The sequence below is a fragment of the Nomascus leucogenys genome, unplaced genomic scaffold (assembly GCF_006542625.1).
Source record: "Nomascus leucogenys isolate Asia unplaced genomic scaffold, Asia_NLE_v1 Super-Scaffold_563, whole genome shotgun sequence".
Taxonomy (NCBI): Eukaryota; Metazoa; Chordata; class Mammalia; order Primates; family Hylobatidae; genus Nomascus; species Nomascus leucogenys.
The window spans coordinates 62034-76005 of NW_022095782.1; the positions used below are offsets into that span (position 1 = coordinate 62034).

At 40.8% G+C, this 13972-nt stretch overlaps 1 pseudogene; it reads right to left on the bottom strand.

Annotated features, from left to right (window-relative positions):
• Nucleotides 1-11020: 11020 nt before the first annotated feature.
• On the bottom strand, nt 11021-13088 carry LOC100603677 (annotated as a pseudogene).
• Nucleotides 13089-13972: the final 884 nt, after the last annotated feature.

Sequence of the window (13972 nt, forward strand, 5' to 3'; positions counted from 1 at the left end):
GAAACAACTACTTGTTTTCATTAATCCTAAATAACTAGGGTTGACAGATTTAGCAAATAAAAATATAGGACACCCAGTTTAATTGAGTTTTAGATAAACAACAACCAGATTATTATGGCATTATCTATCTCATACTATTTAGGATGTAAATACACTAAAAATTTCTTCATGCTTCACCTGAAAGTCAAATTGAACTAGGCCTCCTGTATTCATCTGATAACAGTATGAGTCACTGAAAAAATTTTTTCTTTAAAGAGTTTTATGTTACTGGGTGTAGTGTAGTAGACTTAATAATGGCCTCCCAAAGATGTCCGTGTCCTAATTCCTAGAAGCCGGGATTATGTTACTTTTTTTGGCAAATAAGAATTAAGGCAGCAGATAGAATTGTTTGCTAATCAGCTGACTTTAAAACAGAGAGATTGACATGGATTATGTGAATGAGACCAATGTGATAAAAGGATCTTTAAATGAGGAAAAGGAAGGAAGAACAGTCAGTGTCTGCGTGGTGGGATGTGAGAACGACTCAACAGCAATTGCTGGATCTGAAGATGGAGGAAGTGTCCACAAAGCAAGGAACGTGGGCAGCCTCTAAAGTTTGAAAATGCAAAAATTAAAAAAAAATCAAAGAAAACTCAGCTTCTTAGAGCCTCCAGAAAGGAACAATTTCCTGAGGACACTTTGATTTTGGATGTTTGATTCACAGAACTGCAAGATAATTTTGCATTGGTTTAGGTCACTAAGCTTATGACAATTTGTTACTTCAGCCACAGAAAACACAATTGCCCCACAGTCTCCATGAGGGATTCTTTCCTGGACCCCTGTGGATATCAAATGCCTCAGATGCTCAAGTCCCTGTTATAAAATGGAGTCATATTTTCACATGATCGTCACACATCCTTCCATATACTTTAAATCATCTCTAGTTCCCTTGTAATAACTAACACAATGGAAATGCTAAGTAAATGGGAGTTATGCTGTATTTTCCAGGAAATAAGGACAAGAAAAAAGTCTGTACATGTTGATTTTAAACACCTTGTTTTTGTAGAACATTTCCTGATGTAGAACCTACCAATAGGAAGGGCCAACTATATGCTCGTTTCAAATTATAAACTGAGCATAAAATTAGTGACACAAAACATCTAAGTCTGCATTTGTTTAATGAAAAAAAGGTGAAAAACTCTCAATATTTTACAGAACTTTATGTATATCATTCATAACAATTCCCAAGGCTTATGTGAAAGACAATGAGTGTCTCAGAAAGAAGGAACAAAGACCCCAAAAGATGAGTCTATTCCACAGTTTCCATCCAAATGGACTCACTGCTATGGGAATTGGTCTCTGACAGTAGATGAGAAGGAACCCATCAGTGGGTGTGAGACAGCTGTGTTCAGACACTGAATAATAAGCAGTGCAACAAACAAATATAGTGGGATGTCCTTTTGCCCCCAGCTCTCTATAGGGCCAGGTTACAGGCCACAGCACAGGGAGGAAGATTTACATGGAGACCAGCATCCTGTGGCATTGAGGAGACTGAGGTCAAAGCTCATATAGCACAAGATGCCCTGTGTTAGTCTGTGTGCATTGCTCTAAAGGAATACCTGAGGCTGAGTTTCATAAAGAAAAGAAGTTATTGTGGCTACCTATTCTGCAGGCTGTATGAGAAGCATGGTGCCTGCATCTGCTCCTGTTGAGGTCTCAGGAAGTTTCTAAGCATGGCAGAAGGTAAAGGGGGAGCAGGAAAAACACATGGTGAGAGTGGAGCAAGAGGATGACAAAGGAGGTCCCCAGACTGTTTTAAACAACTAGATATTGTATGAACTCTAAGCAAGAACTCACTCATTATCATAAAAAAGCATTAAGTCATTCACGAGGGATCTACCCCACAACACAAACACCTCCCATCAGGCTTCACGTCCAACACTGAGGATTAGATTTCAGCATGAGGTTTTGAGGGGACAAACATCTGAAAAATATAATTCTTCCCCTGGCCCCTCAAATCGCATGTCCTTCTCACATTGCAGTATCCAAACATCCCTTCCCAATATTTCCTCAAAGTCTTAAATCCTTGCAGCATTAACCTAATAAAATGTCCAAAGTCCAATGCCTCATCTGAGACTCAATGTCCTTCTACTTATGAGCCTGTACAATCAAAAACAAGTCATTTATTTCCACATTACAATGATGGTACAGGCATTGGTTAGACGTGACCATTCCAAAAGGAAGAAATTGGCCAATGAAAGGGACTACAGGCCCCACACAAGTCAGAAACTCAGGAGGGCAGCTATTAAACCTTAAAGTTCCAAAATAATCCTTGATTCCATGTCCTGTATTCGGTTGTGAAGGTGGGCTCTGCAGATCTTCGGCAGTTCTGCGCCCGTGGCTTCACAGAGTGCAGCCCACATGGCTGCTGTCATAGGTCAGAATCTGATGCCTATGGCTCTTCCATGCTGAGGGTACAAGCTGTCAATTGTGCTACCATTCTGAAGTCTGGAGAGGGCAGTGTCCCGCTTTCCACAGCTCCACTAGGCAATGCCCCATTGTCCCCAATGGGGACTCCATGTGGGGTGATCAACCCCACATTTTCCCTTGGCACAACCCTAGTAGAGTTTTTCTGTTTGTACTCTGCCTTTGCAGCAGGCTTCTTCCTGGGCAACCAGTCCCACACATCCTCTGAAATCTAGGTGGAAGCTTCCAAACCTCCTTCTCTTTTGCACTCTGCATACTTGCAAGCTTAACTCCACATGAAAGTTGCCAGGACTTTATGGATGCACCCTCTGCTGCTGTGGCCTAACCTGTACATTGGCTCCTTTGAGCTGAGGCTGGAGCCTGAGCATCCAGGATGTGGGAACATCATCTGGTTGCTGAACAGGGCAGCTTGCCCTGGGCCTGGCCCCTGAAACTATACTTTCCCCTAGGCTTCTGTGCCTATGGTAGGAGAGGATGCCCACAGATTTCTGAAATGGTATTTTCCTATTGTTTTAGATATTAGCACTTGGCTTCTTTTCAGTCGTGAATATCCTAGCAAGTGATTTCTCCATGGTTCACCTGCTTTCCTCTTCTGAAAATGCTTTTTGTTTCTTCACTAAATAGCCAGGCTGCAAATTTTCCAAATTTTTCTGTTCTGCTTCCTCTTTAAATATAACTTCCAACTTCATGTCATTTCTCTGCTCTGATATCTGATTGTAAGCTTGTAGAAGCAGTCACATAATTTCTTGAATACTTTGCCCCTTTAAAATTGCTTCCACCAGATGCCCTGGGTAATCACTCTTAAGTTTAATCTTCCACAGATCCCTAGGATGTGGACAAAATGCAGCCAACCTCTTTACTAGGTTGTAACACTGGTGACATTTACTCTGATTCCCAATAATTTCCACTTTTCCATCTGAGACCTTGTCAGCCTGGACTTCATTGTCCATATCTCTATTTGCATTTTAGTCACATATATTTAACATGTGCTTAACATGTGTTTCTAATGAGTTCCAAACTTTCCCTCAACTGCCTGTCTTTTTTTTTTTTTTGAGACCAAGTCTCACTCTGTTGCCCAGGTTGGAGTGCAATGGCATGATCTTGGCTCACTGCAACTTCCACCTTCCAGGTTCAAGAAATTCTCATGCTTCAGCCTCCTGAGTACCTGGAACTACAAGCGTGAGCCAACACACTGGGTGTGAGCCAACACACCAGGCTAATTTTTGTATTTTTAGTTATGGGGTTTCACCATGTTGGTGAAGCTTGTTTTGAACTCTTGACCTCAGGTGATCCACCTGCCTCAGCTTCCCAAAGTGCTGGGATTACTGGCATGAGCCACCATGCCCAGCCTCCTCTGCCTGTCTTTTGCTGAGCCCTGCAGACTCTTCCAACCTCTGCCAGTTACCCAATTACAAGGCCACTTCCCCATTTTTATGTATCTTTATAGCAATGTCCCCTGCACGGTACCAATTTTCAGTGTTAGCATGTTTTTACTACTGTAAAGAAATACCTAATGCTGGGTGATTTGTAAGAAAAAGAAGTTTATTCTGGCTCAATATTCTGTAGACTTTTGAGTAGAATGGTGCCGGCATCTGCTATGGTGAGGCCTCAGAAAGCTTCCAGTCATGGTGGAAAGTGAAGGGGGAACAGGTGTATCACAGGGTGAGAGAAAGAACAAGAGTGGGAGAGGTGCCACACCGTGTTAAACAACCAGAACTCCCAAGACTCAAGGCAGGAACTTGCTGATTATCTCGAGGACAGCACCAAGCCATTCATGAGTGATCCACTCTCATGACCCAAACACATCCTGCCAGGTCCCACCTCCGGCATTAGGGATTACATTTCAACATGATATTTGGAGAAGAAAACATTCAAACTGTATCACACCCCAATTTACAGCCTAGAATATCATAGTGGGGGCTACTGGAAGGAGGCAGGGGTCTTGAGTTTTGGAGAAGGGCAGGGATGCCTTCACTCTTGGGCTAGGTTGTGATGTGAGCACACTTGGGGTAAGACTTCACCAGGCCAGAGAAAAACAAAAACGCCATAAGGAAGTGAAAGGCAATTTTAGGAGGACATACAAGACTTGAAAACTTTGCACCCCCACAGCAAAGTCGAGAGACCTCAGAGTCCTCAGAAAGCCATCAGCAAGTAGTGATGCTATTTAGCTCTAGATTAACTAAATATTTCTAGAGCAACTGCTCTAAGAAATGTTTTAATTCGTTCCTGAAAGGTCCAAACAAATCTATAGAATCTCAAATGTAAACGTGAATGTGAATAAGGTCTAACATTCTTTAAAGGCAAACAGTAAAAATTGTCACTCAGCAATTTCAGCTCTATAATATACTGAATCCAGTGAAAGATTTCCAAGCATACGAAGAAGCAGGAAAATATGGCTCATAACCAAGAGGAAAGTCATTCAGTAAAAACAGACCCAACAATGAAAAAGGCACTAAAAATAGAAAAAGGAATGTAAAGGAGCGATTATAAAAGTTATAAATATGGGCAAGGCTGAAGAGAAAAACTATTTTTGGTGAGGAGGAACACATATAGAGAAACGAATGGACCTTCCAACAATAAAACAAAGTGAGCACGTGAATAAAAAATATTCTGAATTGAATTAATGGCATATGACAGCATAGAAGAAAAGATCAACAAGTCTGACTACATATTAATACAAATAAATGAAGAAATAACACAAAGGGAGAAACAAGTTGGATAAAAAATGAAGAGTGCACTGTGCAGAAACATCAAGCAATCTATCACCTATGTGCGTTTAAAGGCAGAAAGAAGTTGAAAGGGAAAGGATAAAGTTAAGAAAATAATAGCCTATTTTTGTAAATTTGGTGAGACTATAAACACACAAACTTGGTATTTAGACATCCAAGAAGAATAATTATAAAGAAAACCAGAACAAGGTTATTAGAATTGTATTAGTCCATTTTCACACTACTATAAAAAATACTAACTGAGACTGAGTAATTATTAAAAAAAGGATTAATTGACTCACAGTTCTGCAGGCTTAACAGGAAGCACGGCTATGAGGCCTCAGGAAATTTACAATCATGGCGGAAGGTGAAGGGGCAACAAGCAAGTCTTACATGTGGCAGGCGAGAGAGACAGAGGGAGACAGCAGGGAAAACTGCCATTTACAAAAACATCAGATCTCGTGAGAATTCACTCACTATCATGAGAAGAGCATGGGGGAAAACACCACCATGATCCAATCACCTCCCACCAGGTCCCGCTGCCCCCTACTGGGGATTATGGGGATTGCAACTCGAGATAAGGTTTGGGTGGGGAAACAGAGCCTAACAATATCAATAATGGAATTATTTTCAATCAAAAATAATGAGAAAAATCTTAAAAGCAGACTGAGAGAAGTCACATTGCTTACAGAAGAATGAAAAATAAAGTGATGCATTTAAGTACCAAAAGAAGAAATAGATGTCAACATAGAACCAATACAAGCAAAATATATTTCTAAAATTATGCTAAACACATATTACAATAGTAAGCTAAGGCATTTTCTAATAACAACAACAAAAACTAAGAGAATTCCTCACTAGCAAACCTGTACTACAAAACAAGACCCAAATATAAGCTATAAAAAACCCAAGGTACAACTCAAATATAAAGACAAAGATAAGTTGATATAAAAGGGATGGAAAGAGCTATAGTGTGAAAACATTAATCTAATGGAAACAATTAGTTGTATTGGCTAATTGACTATAAATCAAAGTAGATTTTAGAGCAAGTTGTATTATCTTGATAAAGAGGGTATTTTTCCCAATGTTAAAGTGGTTAAGTCACCGAGAACAGATATTATTACTATTAAATTAGTATGCACCTTATAAGGGAATCTCAAAATTTTTAAAGATAAATTGATAGAACTGAGAGAAGAAATTGACAAATTAACAATCACAATTGGATATTTCAACACTTTTTTCCTTGTAAAAGATGTTTTTTATTATGTTATGTTTTGTTTTGTTTTTTGAGATGGAGTTTCTCTCTTGTCACCCAGGCCGGAGTGCAGTGGTCAGATCTTGGCTCACTGCAACCTTTGCTTCCCTGGGTTCAAGCGATTCCCCTGCCTCAGCCTCCCAAGTAGCTGGGACTACAGGCGCGTGCCACCACGTGCAGCTAATTTTTGTATTTTAGTAGAGACAGGATTTCACAATGTTGGCCAGGCTGGTCTAAAACTCCTGACCTCAGGTGATCCACCATCCTTGGTCTGCCAAAGTGCTGGAATTGCAGCAGTGAGCCACTGCGCCTGGCCTCTCCTTGTAACAGGTTTTTGGCAGACACGTATACATGAAGATAGAGAGGACTTGAACGACAGTATCATCCATTGTGACCTGTTTGAGATTTACAGAACACTCCTCCCAATAACAGTAAAATGAATTAAAATGTTACCTAAGAGAGCTTATACTGACCTAAGAAACAAGTCTAAAAAAATCAAAACAATTTAAAGTCAAATGAAACATAATGTCTATCCACAGTGGAATGTACAAAGCTGTCATAAAGAAAGATAGATGGAAAATTCCCTAAGTATTTGGACATTCCTGAACATGTTTCTAATGAGTAAAAGGAGAAATTAGAAAATAATTTGAAGTGATAGCAAATGAAAACATAACATAACAAAATTTATGGAAATACAGCTAAAGCAGCGCCTGGAGAGAAATTAATAACCTTAACTGCTATTATAATGGGAAGCATAAAAGCGCAGAAATAGACAATCTAAGGTTCCACTGTAAAAAATACCGGGGGGAAAAAGCACAAACTAAACTGAAAGTAAATAGGAAAACGAGTGAATAAAAAGAAAGTGGGCACAAAAGAAAACATTAAAAATAAATAAATGAAAGATACTTCCTTGAGAGAATCTCTAAAATTATGAGAACTCTCACTAGGTTCATTACAAGGAAAAAAAAAATGACAAGAATTCTCAGGTGCACACCCAGGCTTCAGGCAGGCAGGAAACTGGGATTAGATCTGCGTTTTAGGGTCACGTAGACGAGCTGCCACGAGGTGGCAGTAACTGCGCGCTCATTCCCTCACCTCCTGCAAGGCTAGGCCAGGCTCCGGACTCGCCACTCAGCTTGGGAGATGGGAGAGGGTGACAGCAGCTCCATGGACTCTGGCCTTAGGCAGAGCGTTACTGTAGCTTTGGGGTTGTAGGAGGATGAAGAGGGGAGGTTGTCAGGACGCCATGATGGTTGTGTGGTGGTGGTTAGGAACATGGGCTTTGAAGAGAGGGGGATTTTATTTCAAATTGCATCTCTGCCACTTAGTAGTCAGATGACCTTGAACATGTCCTCTAACCTTTCTAGGCCCCAGGACCTGCCTCTGTAAACTTGGGTAACACCTACCTGGCAGGCTTGTTTCTGAGGATTCAATAAGATAAGTTGTATAAAAATGGCCATAGCAGGGCTGGTTACAAAATTCCTAAGTTTCAGTGCGAAATGGAAATGCAGGGTACCATGGTTTAAAGAGCAGAAAAAGAAAGTGTAATGAAAGGCAATAGGATATTAAGCTTTTGCAAACAAATATTTTTCATTGTTTGAAAAATGTAATAGTTGTACAGGAGTAATGACAGAATCTTACAAATCTCCATCAGAAATTAATTTCATAGTTTTAATAGAATAAAAATACTACTTTATTAATTGGATTTAGATGAATCATACAATTTTTCTGGCCCACTTTTCTGTCAAATAATATATTAGGTCAACAAACTTTGTACCTTGAGCAACTTCATTTTATCTTTTGGGAAGAATCTGCTGAAGCAACTGTTTCTGGAATATTTTCTAAGCTATGACAACATGCGGATAAATTATTTTGAAACAAATTTTAGTATATCTGGAGCTGGTGATTCTTGTGAAACAATTTCTCTCCAAAGATTTAACTCTTTAAACAAATCAGTTTCATGTAAATTTGAATTAATTTTAAGTGTAAATTTCTCCAACGGAATTTTGATGCATCTTCTCACATGTTCTGTAAGTTGCAGAGGCCCAGAGCAGACCCATATGGCATCATGATTTGTAACTTATTCAAAACCCCTGTTTACGAATTCTATTGCTGTGTATTTATTAACAAGAAAAACTTAATTTTTAAAATTGCCCTCCTTGTTAATAATTGATTAATCAGATGGATTTTTGTGTGTTTGGTTTTTGTTTTTTGACAAGGTCTCTCTTTTTCAGGCTTGAGTGCAGTGGTATCATCATTGCTCACTACAGCCTCAAGCTCCTGGACTCATGTAATCCTCATACCTCAGCCTCCCAAGAAGCTAAAGCTACGATCATGTGACACTGTGGCCAGCTAATCTTTATTATCTTTATTATCATTATTTGTAGAGATGGTGTCTAGTTATACTGCCCAAGCTAGTATCCAACACCTGGCCTCAAAGAATCCTCTGACCTGAACCTCACAACGTGCTGGGATAACAGGCATGCACCACCATGCCTGGCCCATCAGAAGTTTTATACAAATATAGCATCCTTCTCTGTTGAATGTGACTATTATTACATGTTTAATTTCCATTTCTGAGCCTTGGATATCTCCTTAAAGACTTCTAAGCCCTCTGAAGAATTCCAAGCACTTCCTGGTATGCTTTATTGCAATGTCCATGGGCACACTTTTGTTTTGTGATTCTCTCCTCCCAATATGCTATCTGAGCACCTATGGTTCCTGTCCCGGTGCTCAGGTCAGGGGGTAAATCATTGTGCAGAAGCTCCAAGGATGACTCTGAGAATGCACAGGCACAGAGGTGTCGGTGCTGCCTCCACACAGAGACCCTCCTTTCACCCCAGGGCTGAGGAGACCTGCTGCTGCTGCTGCTGCCACCTCCCATCCCAGTCCAGACATGCCTGGGCTGCTCCAAGAATGCCTATGCTCAAGGCAGCAAAGCTCTAGCGTGTGGCCTTCATGTCCCTGGGCCTGAGCCTGCCCACATTTTCTCCCCTCATAGCCCCTCTGCCCATGTGCCTGCTCCATTGTCTCAGTGAGCTTCACTTACAAAACACAAGTTCAAAGAAAAAACTGAGAAAGTCAGGGGGCTATCAGCAGAGCCTGACATGTGACACCGGCCCTTCTCAGAGCAGGTCCCTGTGTCACTGCCCTGCCCTCAAGCCCACGAAGCTGGCGCTGCTTCCAGAATTGAGAACCAGTAAAACTGCTTCTGTTACTTAACATTGAGGACATAATGCAGAGAAACTTTGTTTTCTAAATCATAGAGATGACTTTGCTTTCTGGGAGCCTATCTATAAGAATGAGGCTTCCCACCCTTGCCTGGGGAACTGAACCATTTTGCCGCAAAGAAACAGCCTGGAATTCTCTCCCCAGTTACAGAAAGAGGTTTGGGGACACAGCATGAGTCATGTTTCATTAAAAGACAGCATGGTGGGTCTATTTGTCAGTTAGACTTGATGGTTCCCATTTTACACACAACCTGGCTTTGCTTTTAGCTCATTAAGAAAAAGAAAAGTCATTTATATTTTACCAAATCTTGACATGTCTCCAAATCCTCGAATTGCTGCATCTCTGGTTTTGGTGAAGAACCCCACGGTTCTGCCAGTGGATGGTCTTCCTTGCTGAAGCAAGATAATAACCCTACCTTTAAAACAAAGATGCCCCTCTATTGGTCCTTATCAAACACACTTCATCACTAGGATGAACACAGCTGTGAAGGAGTCACACTGGGCTGTGCCAGGAAAAAAGAAGCAGCTGCAACCATAGGAATCTTCATGGGAACAGTCAGCCCAGCTGTCCTTGAGCAACCAGGCCCATATTACCTAAGCCTTGGTGGCTTCTTCCCCAGGGACACAGAGGTGCTGCATTTCACAGTGACTTTCCTATTTCAGAGCAATTTCACCTCCTTCTCTAACAAGGCCTCACAAATGTACTGAGATCTAGAGAGGACAACAAGTAGAAACCACAATGCTATCGGTGGTTCCTGGGATTGGAACAGGTGTGTAGGAAAAATTCCCTCTTCTATGGGTCAGTTTTTAAATGTGAGTGTATTACTTTTATAATAATCATGTTATGCCTAGTAGTCATTAAGAACGTATCGATCAGGAGTGATGTCACACATGAAAAAGATGGCAACCAGTCCCTTAATTCAAACTCTAAGCCCCAGTAAGTTTCTTCTCCTAGTATCATGACATTTCCTTAAGAATATTTACTCAACGAATTAAGAGATGTGACAACCTAATTCGATGTGCAAATCTAGGTTAAACATGTATCCAGAAACATCAACAGCCGTGAAGCCATGGTTGGAACAATTGGAGAAATGTGAAATATTCACAAGATAATAAATGACATTGAGGAACTAGTTTTCTTAATGTGTGTAAATTGTATTGTGTTTGATGTGGGAATTTCCCCTCATATGTAAGAGATTCGTGCTGAGATAATTATAGTGAAGTGTCATGATGTTTGTGTCTTTCTTTTTTTAACTTTAAACAAATTTTTAGTACACAAAGGTTGTCACGTAATTGTAAGTTTCTCTACTTTGTACACAATTAGTCTCACTCTGCACAGAAAGCATGCTTAACTTCTCATCTGGTGGTTGCAAGCACTAAAATCCTGATTTTAACAGAATAGTAGTAAAAATGCCTCAGTGATTTAAGTTGAAAGCAGTACATCAGTACATGGCTCTTGTACCCAGTGTCAGGAATGTACAACATCTTTCTATTCAAAAATACAAACTAAATCGTCTGTCGGCATGGATGACAGCTGTAAACCATTATATATTTTGTCAGCCGAAACCAGTAACTGATGGTTGTAGTGGTTTCTTAAACATCAGCCAGCCTTTTCTTCATTTTCTCCAACTGACTTCTCTGAAGTTATTGGTGAGGAACACTGCCTTGGGCTTCCTATCACAATTCATTAATAAAGGTAAAGCACTATTCTACAAATTAGAACAGGCCACCTCCCATACCACCTCCCATTCCACACATTGCACCCATTCCAGGGCTGTTGCCTTCTTTAGGAATTTCTGTGACTGCAACAGCTGCTGTAGTTAATAGAGAGGCCATGCCAGCAGCATCCAATAAAGCAGTTCTCACAACTTTTGTGGGGTCAATAATGCCTTTTTCCACCATATTCACCAAATCTCTTAACATAGTATCATAACCAACTTCTGAGGAACTTTGCATAATTTTCTCAACTATCAAAAATCCACCAACACCTGCATTCTTAGCAATGGTCATTGCTGGAATTTTGAGTGTTTTTAATAATTTCTACACCATTTTTTTTATCTTCGTTAGCTGGAGTCAATGAGTCCAAGGCTGGAATGCATCGAAGCAGGGCAAAATCCCCTCCCTAAACAATGCCTTCTTCAACAGCAGCTCTTGTAGCATTAAGTGCACCTGTAACTCTGTCTTTCTTTTCATTCACTTCAACATCACTTGTCCCACCAACCTTCAGCACAGCTACTCCATCTCAAAGTTTCTCCATTCAGTTTTTCCTTTTCATACTCACTAGTTGTGACATCTGACTGGTCAATGATTTCTTGAATACATTTTTCAATTTGAGCCTTGTTACCTTTTCCTTTTAAGAGCATGGCATCATCTTTGATCACAGTGACCTCTCCAACTTCTCCTAAGTCATGAGGCTGAACATCTTCAAGATTTAGTGTCAGCCTTCTTCTCCAAACACTGCACCACCAGTAGCAATAACCATATCTTTAAGCTGGTTCTTTCTATTGTCACCAAACCCTGGAGCTTTGACTGCCACAACCTGAAGACCAACCTTTAGCCTATTCAAGATGAGTGTACTTAGAGCTTCTCCATCAATGTCCTCAGCAATTATGACCAAAGGCTTACAGTGAGCATTGGCAATTTCAAGAGCAAGTACAATGGACTGGACACTGGAAATTTTCTTTTCACGCAACAGAACATAGGCATCCTGGAATTCACATTTCTCACCTTTTGATGTATTAATAAAGTATGGAGAAATATATCCTCGGTCAAATATTCATGCCTTCAACAATTTCTAATTCATCAGTCAGTGTTTTTCCATCCTTTACTGTGATGACACCCTTTCTTCCAACCTTTTTCGTTGCATCAGAGATGATGTTACCAATTTCTTTGTCTCCATTTGCAGAAATTGTAGCAAGCTGCTCAATTTCTTCAGGTTTGGTAACAGGTTTAGACTGCTTTTTAAGTTCAGCAATTACAGCATCAACATTTAACATCACACCTCTCTTGATTTCCACTGGATTAGCACCTTTGCTAAGCTTCTGGAAGCCTTACTTGGAAATAGAGCTTACCAGTACAGTAGCAGTGATAGTGCCATCTCCCAGTCTCTTCATTTGTGTTATTGGCAACATCTTGGACAAGTTTAGCTCCAATGTTTTTATATTTATCCTTTAAGTCAATTGACTTTGCATCAGTCACACCATCTTTTGTTACTTCGGGACTTCCCCAGCTATGTTCAATAATTACTGTTCCTCCATTTGGCCCCATTGTAATGGATACAGCATCGACTAAAAGGTCTGCACTTTGAAGCATTAAGACTCAGACATCGGCACCAAATTTTACATCTTTACCATCAGTCCGAGTGAGATGAGGAGCCAGTAGCCTGGATACCGGTCTCATCTGGCGAAAGACTGTGGGTAATCGAAGCATTTCTGCAGGGCGGTGGCACGACGTGTGCATGGCGAGGCAGGTCATCAGCAGCAAGTGAGTGCTGTCTCTTACTTTTTAAATGTGACATAGCAAATATACCTAAAAAAACACATAAATTATTAATTTAGGCAAAGCACATAAAGGCTTCGTTTCATATTCTGTTTCTCTGTATGCTTTCTTCACCAGGAGGAAATAGTTTTCGTGTCAGGAATGAATGAGTCTGCCCCTCAATTCCAGCCTGCTCAACACACAAGGCAACAAAGTTCTGACAATCAGAGTGACTCCCTGATGACTAAGCTCCAGCCCCGGATGCAGATTTGTTTAGCAGTTCTGACAGCATCTGACCCAGCCCTCTCTTTGCATACCCCATCAGAACCTTCTTTTTTTTTACTTTGAGACTGAGTCTTGCTCTGTCGTAAGCGAGTCCAATGCCTCAGCCTCCCAAATACCTGGAATTATAGGCGTAAGCCATCACGCCTGGCTAATTTTTGTATTTTTCATAGAGATGGGCTTTCGCCATGTTGGTCAAATTGGTCTCACACTCCTGACCTCATGTGATCCACCTGCCTCGGCCTCCCAAAGTGCTGGGATGACAGGTGTGAGCCACCATGCTAAGCTCAGAAATTTCCTTTTATGAAAATGTCATTAAGGATCTTGGCCACACGATATCATTACCAGCTTCCTTTAAATCCACCTCTGGCCTGCCAGGAATCAGGGTTCTTCAGAACCTGACATTTTAAATGAAGAGGTCAGGCAGGTCACGAGGAAAGCCTCATTGTCCCCATGTCTCTGTCACTGCTGCATCCCTGAGACATCACAGACACAGACACTGGGGTCTGCTTCTTTCTCAAACTGCCCTTAGATTGAAAGAGAGAGGAACCAGG